This window comes from Parasteatoda tepidariorum, chromosome 8 (genome assembly GCF_982258835.1).
Source record: "Parasteatoda tepidariorum strain Cologne lab strain chromosome 8, Ptep-v5.0, whole genome shotgun sequence".
In the NCBI taxonomy this organism is placed as follows: Eukaryota; Metazoa; Arthropoda; class Arachnida; order Araneae; family Theridiidae; genus Parasteatoda; species Parasteatoda tepidariorum.
Genome location: NC_141762.1, coordinates 97,324,004 through 97,341,360, shown reverse-complemented (window position 1 = coordinate 97,341,360; position 17,357 = coordinate 97,324,004). Strand labels below are relative to the sequence as shown.

Here is a 17,357-nt window from a genome sequence, read left to right as displayed (position 1 = left end):
TTATTTCATTTGTTTTGTATATTTTAAATCCCTATTTTTATGTTGAGAATCTGTTATTTTTTAAAAGGTGGGTCTTAACTTCTAAATATTATTTTGCTAGTCTTTATTTTTTTTAAACTATATTTACTTAATTAATATCACAGCTTTATTTTCACGGAAGCAGTCAAGTAATTTTATCACAAAGACCACGCGAAAAATAAAGAATATCTTTAGGTTAGCTACTTGATTTAGATAAAGTAATTGTTTTACTACATCAGCATTCGTTAATTAATTACCCGTTGTGTATTGTGGTTCTTTCATGATTGCTGAACAGCCTTGCTTTGTTGTTCTTTAGGCGAACGCAAGCAGAATGTGACTATTTCTGTGTCAGTTTGGTTCGTTCACTCAAATGTATGGTTAGCTGACATCATTTATTGCGCTGCCTTTTTGTGAATAGGTCAGTTTCCAAACACGAAGCTTTCGGAGCCTGCTCCAAACTGTTTTTACGGTGCAGTTCGAAAACAAATTGAAAAGTTTAGTCGGTTTTCATTTTAAGAGAAGAGTAGAGATGTTCTTTCCTTCTCTTTTTGATATAAATAAACGATTTTTAGTAGAATTCAATTTTTTGAAAACTAACTTTTCATTTTAATACAAAATATTTTCTAACGCTGCACGTTTTTATCCCTTTTTCATAAAAATAAAAATTCAGATAAAATTAACATTTAGCAAGTGTGAATTTGTTTGGTGTGTTTAAGTGGAATGCTCAAACCATATTCAGTAGGAATGCTCCAAAGTTTTTAAAATTTTATTTTGATATTCCTTAAGATTTTAACTTTCTTATTGTATTTTCTGAATATTTAAAATATATATAGAAGAAATATTTAAAATATTAAGAAAAGAATTATTATAAAAAAATTTATGAAGTCACACTGTAAAACGTTTAACAATCATTAACACATAAGCGAAAAAGGGAAACGTTAGTAATTACAATTGGTCCATTAAATAGGAAGAGGGAATAATATGGTTCTCAGATTTAGTAAAGGGAAAATATGAAAATATTAATTCTTGCTTACTTAAAATCTAAATTTAAAACCATGAGTAATAAAGTGTGAGAAAGCATTTAACTTTGGATAATTTAAGATAATTAAGGATAATTTAGGTATCGAAATAACATAAAAAAGATTTGTTGAAGTGTTTTATTATGTATATATATATATATATATATATATATATATATATATATATATATATATATATATATATATATATATATATATATATATATATATATATATATATATATATATATATATATATATATATATATATATATATATATATATATATATATATATATATATATATATATATATATATATATATATATATATATATATATATATATATATATATATATATATATATATATATATATATATATATATATATATATATATATATATACGGGATAAAGATAGCCAGTATCATCCATGCTATGAAAATATGGCAAAATATCAATATGTTATTTGAAAACGAAAAGCGTTTATGATCCTATAGTCATCAATCTTTGAAAAGTTCCTATAACGCTGCCTTATTATGGCTCATAAATAGGCACACAAATAGTGAATTATCCACCGATTTTAATAATTTCTATCGTAAACAAATATCACCAATTTGGAGATTTTTTTAAAAAATTCTTTGAACAAATAGTTTAGTTATTTGACGATTTTAAGTGCAACTCTTATAATCGAAATAGTAGCATAACTTAAAAATTTTAGGTTTACGTCGACTTGAAGATATTCGAACCATTATATTCTTTGGCGAAAAAGCTTCGACTAACATCCTCAACTAGTTTCATTGATTGGCATATAATTAGATATCGTTATGGAGATGCTGAAGATAACTAAATGGAGAGGAAAAAGTTTGTTTAGCAACAAGAAAAAAGCGTTTCTTTTGTTTGTCTTATAATAAAAGGACCGACCTTGGAAGATTCGGATGAGATCCAAAAAAGAATGCGTTCCTCGTCAGGAAGCATTCTTTTATGTCAAGTGAGCAGAAAAAATAAGCCCACTGATGAATCTGGGGTTTTTCGTTTACTTCTGAGTTATTCTGACTCCCCTAACCAGCTGTGACACTTTTTTTTTGCTTCACCCATGTCACATTCTAAATATGACGCCATTTTCTTTATTGCAGGCTTCTTCTAATGTTATGACAGTTCTTAGAGTTATGGAACTTTTTCCGCAGCTGATTAAACGTTGTGTGATTCTTCTACAGTTAAATAAAATATATGGAACAGAGTTATAATATCAGTTAGGGGCAGGTTATTTCATCACGTTCCTGCCTGGTTGTTTTTCTCAGAACGAGATTCGAATTACAGTCCCTGGCATACATTATTAGACGCGCTCTAATATTCTATGTAAAATCTTAATTATCAGGTGATACTATACAGCTTTATTGTTTTTACAAGACTTTGCCCTTGTTTACGTTCTTGTATCAATTGGTTAACTAAGACGATATATAATATAAATTCGACGATATGTTATATTAATATAGAACATTTATTACATCAGGTATTATATTAGTATATTATAATAATTAGACCAAATAATTAGACGCATTGTAGTTTTTTATATAATGGCATGTTTTGCACGAGTTTATATGCAATACTTTTATATTCAAACATACATGTAATGGGTTTTTATTTAGGAGATTTGTATTTATTTTTAACGTATTGTATTACAATGTTAACCAATTGATACACGCACATAAGTGTAAATCCGTTTTCAGCCGCATAAAACAATAATGCTGTATAGTATCACCTCATAATTAAGATTTTACATAGAAACCTATAGTACGTCTAATATTTCTGCCAGGGACTGTAAAACTATTATTCCATCCTTGTTTTCTGATTCCTTGATAACAAATGCAGTGCTTTTTTTTCTATTAAGTCAGAAAAAGCAACTATTCCATTGTTATTTTTTGATGATTAACTGTCCGTATCATTGTTATTTCCTAATCCATAACAAGTCTGAAAACGCAACTATTCCATTGTTATTTTTTGATGATTAACTGACCGTATAATTTTTATTTCCTAATCCATAGCAAGTCTGAAAACTCAACTATTCCATTGTTATTTTTTGATGATTAACTGACCGTTTAATTGTTATTTTCGAATCTACAGTAAGTTTGAGAAAAGCAACTATTCCATTGTTATTTTTTGATGATTAACTGACCGTTTAATTGTTATTTTCGAACCTACAGTAAGTTTGAGAAAAGCAACTATTCCATTGTTATTTTTTGATGATTAACTGACCGTTTAATTGTTATTTTCGAATCTACAGTAAGTTTGAGAAAAGCAACTATTCCATTGTTATTTTTTGATGATTAACTGACCGTTTAATTGTTATTTTCGAATCGACAGTAAGTCAGAAAAAGCAACTATTCCATTGTTATTTTTTGATGATTAACTGACCGTATAATTTTTATTTCCTAATCCATAGCAAGTCTGAATACTCAACTATTCCATTGTTATTTTTTGATGATTAACTGACCGTATAATTTTTATTTCCTAATCCATAGCAAGTCTGAAAACTCATTTATTCCATTGTTATTTTTTGATGATTAACTGACCGTTTAATTGTTATTTTCGAATCTACAGTAAGTTTGAGAAAAGCAACTATTCCATTGTTATTTTTTGATGATTAACTGACCGTTTAATTGTTATTTTCGAATCTACAGTAAGTTTGAGAAAAGCAACTATTCCATTGTTATTTTTTGATGATTAACTGACCGTTTAATTGTTATTTTCGAATCTACAGTAAGTTTGAGAAAAGCAACTATTCCATTGTTATTTTTTGATGATTAACTGACCGTTTAATTGTTATTTTCGAATCGACAGTAAGTCAGAAAAAGCAACTATTCCATTGTTATTTTTTGATGATTAACTGACCGTATAATTTTTATTTCCTAATCCATAGCAAGTCTGAATACTCAACTATTCCATTGTTATTTTTTGATGATTAACTGGCCGTTTAATTGTTATTTTCGAATCTACAGTAAGTCTGAAAAAAGCAACTACTCCATTGTTATTTTTTGATGATTAACTGACCGTATAATTTTTATTTCCTAATCCATAGCAAGTCTGAAAACTCAACTATTCCATTGTTATTTTTTGATGATTAACTGACCGTTTAATTGTTATTTTCGAATCTACAGTAAGTTTGAGAAAAGCAACTATTCCATTGTTATTTTTTGATGATTAACTGACCGTTTAATTGTTATTTTCGAATCTACAGTAAGTTTGAGAAAAGCAACTATTCCATTGTTATTTTTTGATGATTAACTGACCGTTTAATTGTTATTTTCGAATCTACAGTAAGTTTGAGAAAAGCAACTATTCCATTGTTATTTTTTGATGATTAACTGACCGTTTAATTGTTATTTTCGAATCTACAGTAAGTTTGAGAAAAGCAACTATTCCATTGTTATTTTTTGATGATTAACTGACCGTTTAATTGTTATTTTCGAATCTACAGTAAGTTTGAAAAAAGCAACTATTCCATTGTTAATTTTTGATGATTAACTGACCGTTTAATTGCTATTTTCGAATCTACAGTAAGTCTGAAAAAAGCAACTATTCCATTGTTATTTTTTGATGATTAACTGACCGTATTATTTTTATTTACTAATCCATAGCAAGTCTGAAAACGCAACTATTCTATTGTTATTTTTTGATGATTAACTGACCCTATCATTGCTATTTTTGAATTTACAATAGATCTGAAAACTCAACCAACCCATTGTTTATTTTTTGATCCATAGATATTTTTTTTCCTTGATCCATTTCATGTTTTACTGTTATTTGTTACTGTTATATATAGTCTGACTCATGTGTCTTCTGTTCTACTATTATTTATTTTTCAACACCCAATAAACATACAAAATTTTCCCCCCTAACCATTACAGGAACATAGCGCGCTAAAAGCGGATGGAGGCATACTGCAACCCCCCCCCCCCGAAAAAAAATACTTTAGTTGGATTTTCAATAAACTGGTTTTTTTAGTCAACTGTAGTTTCATTTGATTTTTTTTTCTTTTTCAGAAACAAAAAATGTCTCGCCTATCATTTTAATTAATTCGAAAGCAAATTTGAATCAGTTAATTTGGCATGACACCCCCCTTCAATTTTATCTTTTTCTACAGTGTTTAGACTATCCCTTATACTGTTATTTTCCGTCTCACTCAGAGCTAATTGTTTTGTTATTTTTTTATCCACAATAAACATGGATACCCAAATACTTAACATTATTTTCTAATCACACTTAGTTAGCAGTTCTTCAGTTTTTCTGTCAATCTTGTTAATTTCTGCTTGGTTCGTAATTAACTCTTCCATTGTTAATGACCCTCCTCCCCAACGCATTTCCTCCACTTCTTTTTGACCTGGAAATAACAACTTTACTATCGTCTGTCTGTCTCATAGTTGTCTTTATTATTATTTTCTGACTCATTGCTGACTGCCCTATTATTGTTTTAAACTTAATGGGATGCCACAACAGACATTACATATATTTTTCCTAGCTTTTAAAATTTCTTTAACTTATTTTTTTTAAATCATTCTTAATCAAAATTTAATTAAATTAAACCAATTATTATTAAATAAACGTATCTTTGAAAATGTTTCCTAATAAGTTTTTGGATGGGTTATCTTAAATTAAAAATATTTCTATTGTTCATAAAATAAAAAGGCACTGCGCCAGCTTTCTCGTCTACCTCATGTACATTTATAGGATAGAAAACTAAAATCTGATAATATATTTTCATTTTATTAAAATATTTTTAAAATAGCATCGCTTAAAAACTACACTAATAAATGCTATTAAAAGTTTAAGTTCATCACATGAAAAATTAATTAATCATAAAGCTCACTATGATACCACAATAGGCATTGCATGTTTTCTTGCTTTTAAATTTTTTTAAAAATCATTCTTAATTAAATTTTAATTAAACTAAACCAATTATTTAATCTTCATTACATTTTATAAAAAGCGAATAAAAAATATTCTTTTCTTTTCTTAACAATCAGTGTAACGGCTAACTTCTTATTTCAATACTAATGCAAGACTCATTAATTCACTGTCGCGACGAAATCGAAAACTAAAATCTAATTATAACTCTTAATTTCTTACCACATAAATTTTTCAGTTGCATGGTTATACTAATTTTCACAGTCTTGTTGGCGATTCGCTTTCGCCAAACTATTTTCAAATTTAATATTGATTATGGGTGGTTGGCTTTATTTTTGGCTAAGTTATCTTTCGATAAATCGCCGAACATGGTTCACATGCTTCTATTTGTTCGTTGGGAACAATTCATTTACTTTTAATTTTGAATTATTGGTTTCTTTATTTTATAATTTCGGAATGTGGCCATGTTCTTTATAATATTTATCTAAAAAATTAATTTTTCCTAAACTATTTCCTTCATTTTCTGGTATAAATATCCCTACATCATATCCAAATTAAAATATATCTGAAATGGTCATAATACTTAAATTCTACAAAGAAACTTCGTTAAACTATGAGAAGAATTTGAACTAAACTGCCACAAAACATAACAACAATCCAAACGCAACTGTAAATACGTAAACAACTTGCGATTTGTCATTTCAAAACCATGTGTATTCCAAAAGAAAATGTTTTAATAAACTCGTACAATTTCAACAAAATTGAGCATAAAAAACTCTTCGTAATGTAAAAAATTAAACTTTTTTTTAGAAGAAAATAGTTTTAAAAAAACTTAATGAAATAAAACTTAATATCACAAAATGAAATTTAATTAATAAGTAGCTTGTGTTTTTGTTCCTTTTGGAAAAATGATCATGTCAATAATTTTTTTCCATAAATTTGGTATAGTTTTTTTTTTAAACATTTATTTTTTTTAATTTTATCGTGCATTAAATACTTAATTAATAATGTCACGCTTTTCATCTTCAAGTTTCACTTAAAAATGTTTTTTTTAACAATGTCAAGAAAAAAGTATCAATTTGTTTAATTACTTACCAATAGATTTATTCTCATTCAGTAAATAATTGGGTGATATAGTTGGTTTGTTTTTTGAAGTTATACTTCTTATGCGACTTCCAACAAGGTTGCGTTAGACGTTTAACGCTACATTTTTATTGGCCGGGAAATCACGTGGTAGGATCCAGTTTTCCCTCATTTATTTCACAGTGTTTTGGTACTCACTAGCATAAAAATAATAAAAGTCGTAAAAGTATTGTTTTTCTATAAATATTTTAGTTTGATTAGATACACATATAATTTAATAGGGTAGTATTTTTTATTTTCAAATTCAGTGCACAACATTTGTAAAAAATGAGTGAAAACAATCCCACGGACAATGCGACGGATTTAAGGTTATGTCAAGGTACGTCTCTTGTGAATATCAATTGATTGTTAGGTTTTCTCTTTTCTAATTGCCATTTATATTTCACCAAATGCAGCCATGAGGGATATTAAATTATTTATTGCAAAATCTTTATTGCCACTATGGTTCACAAGCTCTGGCAGACGTTACTGGTGAAGAAATTGATTATTGTGAGCGACCTGTGATCCTTGCAGGAGATTTTAATGTGAATTTCTCGTTACCTGAAGCTGAAACATTATTTACCTTCCTTAAAGACAAATTTGGATTGGAAATGATAAATGGTTGGAATGATCCAACAACCAAAGGGGAAACTACCATTGATGCAGTTTTTGCAGGAAATATTGAAAAAAATAGAATTCAAACATTTCGTATCTTACTTTAGTTATCATAATCCCATTGTAAATGTTATACATTTGGATATTTCTCCACTCGAAAATGATAGTTAAAAGATGCGATCAATTGTGAATTGTAAGCATTGTTAATATAGTTTGTCTTAAAGAAACAATATGATTTCACTAAAAATCAATTTCTATCCCTTCTTATTTTCATTTCCACATTACGAAGTTTCACTTCTTACGCGCGGAGGGACTCCACGTACTATTTTTTTTCTTTAGATCTGTTTAGATATAATTCTTTTGCGTTATAGATTTTTATTTCTCAACTCCTGAAAGTGAAATAAAAAAGCTTATGACTAGATTATTTGTATTATCCAATTAATTTTTCAACAATTAATGCGTAAATTATTATTTTTCACTCCGTGCCTTGTCAAAAAAAAATTTTTTTAGTAGGTAATTACTATAATATTTTTTGGGCTATACTTTGTGGCAAAATAGCTCCAGAGAAATTTTGATTATATTACTCATTTATGAAACATTTATGACAAATAACAATCTGGAAATCACAAACATTACATGTTTTAATGAACTAAATTTCGTTCAACAACGGGAGGTTTTTTTTCTTCCCTTTTTGGAAAAATAATAGTACGATGAAATTATTTTACATGAAGAAGTGATAGTTATTTCGTCACCTTAACGAATTATTCAGGAAACGGTTTCGTCACAAACGAATAAAGTTACGTGAAATTTGAGTACCCATTTTTTGAAGTGTACTTGAGAGAGTGATATGGTCAGGGCAAAGAACTGATAGATCAAGGTAAAGTATTTCAAACATAAAAAAAACATGATTTCATTTTCAACTATTCCTAAAGCGTACTCTTTATTTAAATTGTGGAAATGATATAGTTTAATATAATCTAGCTTCACGAGAATTAAAAAGACCTTCTCATGCTTGAAGTTGTTTTTTGCACTCTTTTCATCAAGGAAAATTAAAAGGTTACAGATAGAGTACCTCAAACTTGAAAAGTTTTAATTTAAAACTACGTATGCATACTATCTTTCTAAAAAGTAAGAAATCAACCTTTAAAATTGGCAAATATTTTAAGCATTTTTAAAAAAAATATTAATCCTCTAAAGTTCGCTAATTTGGCATTGTTTTTTCAATAAACGGATAATTAGCACTTATTGCATATATTTACTAGCTTCACTAAACTGAAAAAGTTTGTAAACATTAAGACCATAAATAACACACTTTTCATTTTCCAATAACTGTGGCTTTTCTGAGGGTAATATAGATTTATAAATAAGGTGCTGAATAAAAACAAAAGAATTTTTGCTTTTTCTCCTATTGATATTTTACGCCATTTTCATAGTTAACATAGAGGATAAGTTAGATTTGTGAATATTAAATCATTTATTCACAGACACTGATTTCAGATTTTCATTTTCCATCAACAGGGACGTAACATTCTAATCAATTTTTGAGCCATTTTCATAATCAACGTAGAGGATAGCGTAGATTTATAAAAATTAAAACATTAAATTGCAGAGACTTTTAAGTTGGCTGTGATTTTTATTCTTATTGACATTTTGTATTCGTATTGACATAACTCACTTTGCATCATTTTTATAATCAACTGCTTTGGAGCCGCAATGCAATGGCTCAGGAAATAGACTGGGTTTGAATCCCCAGCGATGGCTGGTCGAAACGAATCCGCATCCGGCTTGTACCGACCACTGTGCTGGCTTGAAATATCCTCAGTGGAAGACGAATCATTGGTTAGAGTCCCTTTGCCGTCAGTCTAACAATGGGAGGTTCTCGTGGTCTTCCTCTCCATGTAATGCAAATGCGGGTTAGCTCCATCAAAAAATCCTCCACGAAGGCAAAATTTCTCCCAATACTCGATGCAGGAGTTCCCTTGTCTTCTGGATTGGGTTCAAAACTACAAGACTACGGAGTTAAACAGTAGTAGTTGTAAACCCAAAAATTTGCGTCGGCTGTTCAACGACGGTTATAAAATAAAATAAAAATCAACTGCTTTGGCAAATAACTGAAACATAACCAACTGATGGGCAAAACTTCAGCAAACAGTTATGAATGACTGTTATAAACTCACGAAAGTTATAAAAATACCACATTATTTGCTGATAAAGAAATATTTTTTTACCAGATGGAAGAATTTTCGAATTTTCTATGTGGGTTAAAAAAAAATCATTTCGTTCCATCGAGAGCCAAATAAAATATTTCGACATTCCCAATCGAAAACTCTTTCACCAGCCAATGAAATTTCATAAACCGAATGACTAAGAAACCTCTTTTATAGGCTTGATAAACGGCAAATCGATTGAAGGCGCAATTCTCAAATAATAAGTATGACAAACTGTCAGCCTTTTTCACTTATGTTCACTTTTCCGCCGACTTTAGATGAATCAAATAAATAAAGACAGCGTTTATCGACACATTTTATGAAACCCAAAAATATTAGGCAGACAGTTTCTCCCTCACTCTTCAAACAGAGTGCAGATTGAAGAGAAAAGTGCAACCTCTAAAAGTGATATCGATTAATTTCGCGATTCAGATTGATATTTTCATGCGAGCAAAAGATAAACAGAATGATGTTATCGAACTTTCCGCAGAGAGGCCATCTGTCTTTAAAAGTTCTTTTCTCACCTCTGATACCCTCTCGTGAAATGGCAACGGCAGAGCAGGCTTTATTTTATAGATCGTTTGGGAATCAGAAAAGTAGTCGAACCATTTTAATTATTAAGAAATTTAAGTTTTTCGAACGGAAAATCGTTTCAACAATTTGCATATTTTCTTTATAAATACTCATGAAAGTTGTTCTGATTTATTACACATGAAAGTTGTTCTGATTAAAATGGCAACGGCAGAGCAGGCATTATTTTATAGATCGTTTTGGAATTAGAAAAGCAGAGCCATTTTAATTATTAAGAAATTTAAGTTTTTCGAACGAAAAATCGTGCCACCAATTTACATATTTTCTTGATAAATGCACATCATGAAAGTTTTTTTGATTTATTGGAAGCGTTATTCTATTTTAAATCAAAGTAAAGCTCACTTTTTTTTTAAATTTAAAATTGGAGAATTCGAAATAATAAATAATTCGGACTTGCAATTATTCCTCTATAATTTCACTTTATCAATCTTCGAATTAACAAAATCGATATAAAAAAGTGATGCCGATTAATTTCGCGATTCAGATTGATATTTTCATGCGAGCAAAACAGAAGATGAAAATAAACAGAATGATTTTATCATACTTTCCGCAAAGAGGCCACCTACTCTTAAAAGTTCTTTTCTCACCTCTGATACCCTCTCGTAAAATGGCAACGGCAGAGCAGGCTTTATTTTATAGATCGTTTTGGAATTAGAAAAGTAGTCAAACCATTTTAAATATTAAGAAATTTAAATTTTTCGAACGAAAGATCGTATCAACAATTTGCATGTTTTCTTTATAAATGCACAGGAAAGTTGTTCTGGTTTATTGGAAAGGTTATTCTATTTTAAATTAAAGCTCACTTTTTTTAAAAATTTAAACTTGAAGAATTCGAAATAATGAATAATTCGGACTTGCAATTATTCCTCTACAATTTCTTCCCAACTGCACGTAAAACATTTTAATATTATTTCGAAATATTTCTGATTTCTATTTTGTTAATTCGAAGACTGATAAAGAGAAAATCTTGATTTTGACTGGTAGAAAAATTTATAAAAGAAGATCTGAAAACTCACCTCTTAGAATATAAATAAATATTTCTGTTACAGAATCCTTACGAGATATCTCTGTTGTAAGAATATAAATTTGAAAAGATAAAGCAGTTTTAAAATTTTTGTATCGAAATTTTACAATCAGGTTTTTTAGTTTCTTTAGTACGCTGAACAGTTTAACTCTACAGTCCCTGGCGAAATAATTCGACGCGCTATAATATTCTATGTAATATCTCAATTATCAGATGATAATCTGCAACTTTATTGTTTTTACGCGACTGAAACCGGTTTGCACTTGTTTACGTTCGTGTATCAATGGGTTAACATTGTAATGCAATACGTTAAAAATAAATACAAATAGGAAGTATGTAAAAAATCTCCTGTATAAAAAACCATTACATGTATGCTTAAATATGAAACTATTGCATACAAACTCCTGCAAAACAAGTCATAATTAGAAAACTACATTGTGTCTAATAATTTGATCTAATTATTGTAATATACTAATATAATGCTTGATATAATAAATATTCTATATTTATATAATATATCGTCTGATCTGTTTAATCGTCGAATTTATATTATAAATCAACTAATTTAACCCATTGAAACACAAACGTAAACAAGTTCAAACCAGTTTCAGTGGCGTAAAAACAAAAAAGCTGTATAGTATCAGCTGATAATTAAAGTTTTACGTAGAATCTTAGAGTACGTCTAATAATTTGGCCAAAGACTGTAATGATTTAAAGAGCATTTCGAAAACGGCGCGTTTGCGATGTTCCCAGAAATAAAAGTCTAAGCAAGACAGATTGGGAGATTTAGAAAGCCAAGAAAAGAGTCTACCGTTTCCAATCAGTACCTCCCAGAAGAAAGAAGGCCTCAGCACGGATAAATTTAATAGTCCGACGTGACGAACATAAACTGCGCAGTGGATGAAAAATAAGAAAGATGTCACTTCGTTCGGGCTAATAAACTGCGCAGTGGTGGTGACTGCAAAATGTGTCATTACGTTTGGACTACTAAGGGATCGAATTTCTTGTTTACGGTAACCTGTGCTGAGGCCTTCTCTTTTGCAGGATGTATTGGACCAATTCCTATGTTCAGAAAGGCCATGAGCAAATAATTCAACTAAGTCAGCTTATCTCGCTGCTCGCTTTCTGGTCCTATATTGAATGGTAAAAATTGGATGTTTTGGCAAGTTATCTAACCCCTTCCAGTTGCAATCATTAGTGTTATAATATCAAGAGCACTTAAAACCCGTATTAACAACGCAAAGAACGAAATATACAATAAAGAATATTACGAGGATGGACCAACTAATAAAGGGGTCAAAAACACTAGCAGTTGAAAAATGATTATTGCGGAACGTATATATTTCCCCTAAGTGGAGACAGATGGCTCCAGTTATCTGACATTGGCTTTCAGCTTTGGTCAGTTCGAAGACGTGCCAGACCTACTGAAATGGCGAAGAGAGCTAGAAAAGTGGTCTGGCATGGAACTAAAAGCTGTAATCCGTGTTTTAGATCAAAGAGTTGCTTGGACCAATCAACGTAAACGTCGTGGATGTCTAGCGACTGCGACATCCTCTTCCATGATAATGCCAAGTCACATATCGCTTTCAAAACCCTATGCTTTTTTGCAGAATTTAAGGTGAAAAGTCTGGAGCCATACTGCCTACAATGCTCTAAGGCAGTGTTTCCCAAAGTGTGGTACGCGTACCCCCAGGGGTACGGGAACAGTTTAGCGGGGGTACACGTTCTTATGCGAAATATTTTGTAACAAACGAAAATTTCAAATTTTTTTATTTAAAAACAAAGCTAGCCGTGAAAATTTACGATTAAGTATTTTTCTATTGGCTATTTTTGCAGAGTTAACAGTGGTGTCAACAGCCAGTTGCGATTTTTAACTTTTCGTGCAATTTTTTATAGTAATAAATTCATTCCTTTTTTGTTAGTGGTACACAGGGTTACGAAAAATTTAGAAAGGGTACACGAAAGTCATAAGTTTGGGAAACACTGCTCTAAGGCATGGTTTCTTCTAATATAGGTTGAACAAATTGGTCTTGCCTTCATATATACCCAAGTCAAAATTTCAGATGGTTTTCAATTGATGGAACAACATAATCTTAATGGTAATCTTCACGAACCATTATACTTTTTAATAGTAATCAACATAAGTAACCATAAACTCAATGTAGAAATTCGGACAGATTTATGATGTTCCAACATAAGAAAAGCAACTTGTTTCGAAGGTTAGTACACGTTGAACCATCAGGAATTTCCATCATAGTGTCTTAGAAATCAAATGATGGAACGATCATGAACAACCATCATCCCAATGCAGGAATTCGGACTGATTTATGATGGTTCGATCATAAAAAAAATTGTTTTGATGGTATATTCTTGAGAACCAAAAAGAATTCCCATCAAACCATCATGGAAATGTATGGTCTGAACCATCATGGACCATCACGGATTGTTAGTCCATGAGAGTCGAACTTCTCTTGATGGTTAACCTTCATACTATTGAAGTAGCATTTTCCATCATGGAATGATGGAAGTTTGTTGGCATATCAAAAACCATGAATGTATAATGGAAAATGTTGGATGATGGTAACCATCAAATGATGTTGGACCATCATGAATCACACTGAAACCAGCATAAACCATTAAAATTTTTTGATGGGACCATCAGGAATTTTAACTTGAGTATGCTTGGATAATATCGTGCATAAAAGCAATCAGTAAGTATAATTCTTAATTTAATTTTGTATTTGTGTACTGTTATCTGTAGGGGAGAGTGGGGTCAATTGTAACAGGGTACGAGAGAAAATTTCGAGTGTCGGGTTCTAGATTTGGTTTATAGGTGGAGCACAAGGTGGATTTAATAAATCTACATGTACACCCCTGCTGGGAACCATTTTTATGTACTTTTGAAAAAGTTACATCACAAAAGATATTTTCACGCTACGTAAGTACTTTTTTTGGTATTAGAATATTATATTGTAACAAAGTAATTTTGTTTAAACAAATAAAAATTATTTACCGAATATGTAAGTGGACACCTTAATTAACATTTCAATAAAAAAAGATTAGTTTTGTTAATTAACTAGCATTGTTTTTAACACATGAAGCTGAAATGGCGTCTTGGGGACGATTGTAACAATAAGTAAAGGGACGATTGTAACAGCTGAAAATAAATAATCTTATGTTTACAAACCATTACTTAACTCTTTAATAGTTTCCTATATCATTTATATTATGTTGCATGTGCATTATTTTATTTGTCACCTTTCACAGCATAAATTAAAATTTTTAACCCCTTAAAGTTAAAAGTTTAACCCTTTAGGTCTCTGCTCATTATTATTTTTACTCCTAAAATATCACTACTATTTTGATCAATAAAAAAATATATCACAACTATGATAATATGTATAATTAACTATGTTTTAGTTGAATTTATGAACTGTTACAATCGACCCCGTAAGTGGGGACAATTGTAACAAGTGCACGACTGTCAAAAATCGTTAATAACTAATATAATAACATTTAAAATAAGGTATTTATTTTTTTTTCTAGTAGAGGATAATCTACTTTACTCGTCTGTCAATTAGTACCAATAATATAATGGATTTTTTGTTATTTAAAAATAGTTAAGTAAAAAATTTTACAATTGACCTCACTCTCCCCTACTAATAAATATTTCTATTACTCCTAAAACAATTTTTCGAATTAACAAAATTAACTCGATCCACAAAGAATGTGAGATATTGCCTAATAGTTTTTCAATTTATGCTAATAAAAGAAAAAGATCAAGTTCTGGTTAGTTCGAATTTCGACCAGTTCGAATATTTTTAGACCTTCTTTCGAATTCTTTGAGTAAGCAAAATCGCTTGAATCACACGGCACTTAAACTTGAGATATTATTTCCAAAAAAAAAAAAAAAAAAGTAGAATAAATTTAGTTAAAAAATTCAATTTTTTTTCCTTATTTAAATACAACACTCTTTTTATTAAAGTACATCAAAACCCTCCACATAGAATTTAAAGTTCCGTAGAATTTAAAAACGAAATTCCATTTTTTTTAAAGTATGAATTTAGGAGCCAAAAAAGTTTACGAATCAAAAACTAAATGAGCAGCTTTAAAAATTATATTTAGAAACTGAAAATTAGATTTGCTTGCCCTAATCTGTAATTAACTTTTTTTTACGCAGTACAGTGGGTAAAATAGAAAGCGGGGTGCCTGAATCTAATGATATCTTCTGATCCAATGAGATCCCTTCATTCTATAATGCGATCTTAATGTGTTAAGGAATTGATTTAAATCTGCTAATTTTGGAAAACGATATTTTAACTTCTGTAATCAGATATAACGTGCTTTCTCTGAATAAGCATACCTTATTTTTAAACGGTTAGGAGTTTTGACCTTAAAAATATGAGGGTTGGTGCAAATCAGTAGAGTGTTCTATAATAATTCGTAAAGACAAGAGTAAAAAGATAAATGAAATATTCAAAAATAATAAAAAAAACATCCAAAAATCATTACTTATAAATAAGTAAATTCTTGTAGTTAAAAATTTAATAGCTGTAAAAATAAAAACACTTTACATGAACTGATTTTCAATTTTATGTATTACCAGAACCAGTTTTAATTTTTAAAAAACGAAAATGCTGAAAAGTGCCTAAATTAAGTTCCTAATGCATTTCTTTAAAAATCAAACGACAGAAAGTAAGATTTTTAAATCGAACATTCGAAACAAAATCGTTAACATCGTTAATTAAAATCGTTAACCAAAATTTAATAGTTATAAAAATAAAAAAGAATTTACATGAACTGGTTTGCAATTTTATTTATTATTATAACCAATTTTACTTTAAAAAAAAAACGCAAACGATAAAAAGTGCATAACTTAAGCTATTTAAATGTCTAATGCATTTCTTTAAAAACCAAACGACAGAAAGTAAGATTTTTAAAATAAAATCGTTAACAGCGTTAATCAAAATCGTTAATCAACATTTAATAGTTATAAAAATAAAAAGAACTTATATGAACTGATTTTTAATTATATGTATTATTATAACCAATTTTTTTTTAAAAAACGCAAACGCTAAAAAGTGCATGAAATAAGTTACATAAATATTTAATGCATTTCTTTAAAAACCAAACGACAGAAAGTAAGATTTTTAAATCAAGCATTCAAAACAAAATCGTAGAACATCAATTAATTATTACTTATACACGAATAAATATTTGTAGATGTTTAATATTTGTAAAAATAAAAGCAACTTACCAGAATTATGAAATAGTTATGTTATAATTATGTTTTTATAATCCATTTTAAAGAAGCAGACGATAAAAGACGCATAAAACACTATTTCTGCCCTGCTGAAGTGCAGGTAAAAATCACTTTTGAAATCGTATGGACATATTGAAGAAGAACACCGAATAGTGCTGAGTGCGAGTTGCGATTGTCTAATTTGGAAGAAAAAAAAGTAAGAATGAAAAATCGGGCTCTATTGTTTTCTCTTGGACGGAATAAACAAAATAAGACTTGGCTGTTGTCGCTGAGTTTCTAAATTGAGAAACCTACTTTCCCTATCAAAGATCCCGAGAATTCTGTAGGAAACGGCTCGATACACGAAGCGAATTTCTCTCTAATTCTTAATTACATTTAATGACTATCACAAGGTAGGGGAAAGTTTTATTTAGTAATTAATAGTATGCAAATATTTTAAAGAAAACTGCCTTCGAAGACTGTTTTCAACAAATGAATTTACATTTTGTATGCATTCTACAGACATGCATCCATTCGGAAAGAAAACAGGTTTACAAGCATTTTTTTACAAAGTACACAAAATGGAAAACTAACTTTATTAGTTTTTCATAGAAG

General features: G+C 29.4%; 1 protein-coding gene and 1 long non-coding RNA gene across 3 annotated transcripts in view; both read right to left on the bottom strand.

Annotated features, from left to right (window-relative positions):
- Positions 1-17,357, bottom strand: part of LOC107440992 (voltage-dependent calcium channel gamma-1 subunit) — a 163,993-nt gene that overhangs the window by 76,259 nt on the left and 70,377 nt on the right. Inside the window, exon 1 of one of the 2 annotated variants that reach the window (XM_016054150.4) lies at positions 16,758-16,967. The exons of the other annotated variant lie outside the window; for it this stretch is intronic. The gene's annotated coding sequence lies outside the window, so the exon portion shown is untranslated. Of the gene's footprint in view, positions 1-16,757; positions 16,968-17,357 lie in introns of those variants that run through there. 2 annotated transcript variants of the gene reach the window in all.
- Positions 1-17,357, bottom strand: part of LOC147806565 (uncharacterized) — a 394,172-nt gene that overhangs the window by 361,172 nt on the left and 15,643 nt on the right. The gene's annotated exons all lie outside the window — the stretch shown is intronic.